Below are 395 nucleotides of genomic sequence, written 5' to 3'. Positions count from 1 at the left end.
CCGCGCTGCTGGGCGAGGCCTGCGCGGTGCCGGCGGTCCAGCGCCACGAGCACCACCACCACCACGAGCACCACCACCACCACCACCACCACCACCACCCGGCCTAGCGGCCCCGCCGGTACTGGAGACCCACGCGGAGGAGCCTCCTCCCTCCTCGGCGAGGAGTGTCTCACGCCAGCGGCGTCCCCGTCCCGAAGCTTTCTGTGTCATCCATAAACACGTTTGTACGCTTGGACGCCTGCCCCTGCTCCTGTCACGATACCAAAGCAAGGCCCACGGGGTCGAAGGGACCCTGCTCGGACGGCCTTGGCGTGTTTTCCTCTCGGAGCCCCGCTGGGGGTGCTTATCCTGCGCGGCAGGGGGCGCGAGGCTTGTCACTGGCCCCGGGGGGGGGG

Source organism: Lipotes vexillifer, unplaced genomic scaffold (assembly GCF_000442215.2).
Source record: "Lipotes vexillifer unplaced genomic scaffold, Lipotes_vexillifer_v1.1 scaffold1063, whole genome shotgun sequence".
Classification (NCBI taxonomy): domain Eukaryota; kingdom Metazoa; phylum Chordata; class Mammalia; order Artiodactyla; family Lipotidae; genus Lipotes; species Lipotes vexillifer.
The sequence above is the reverse complement of the archived record's forward strand: the minus strand, read 5'-3'. Positions refer to the sequence as shown.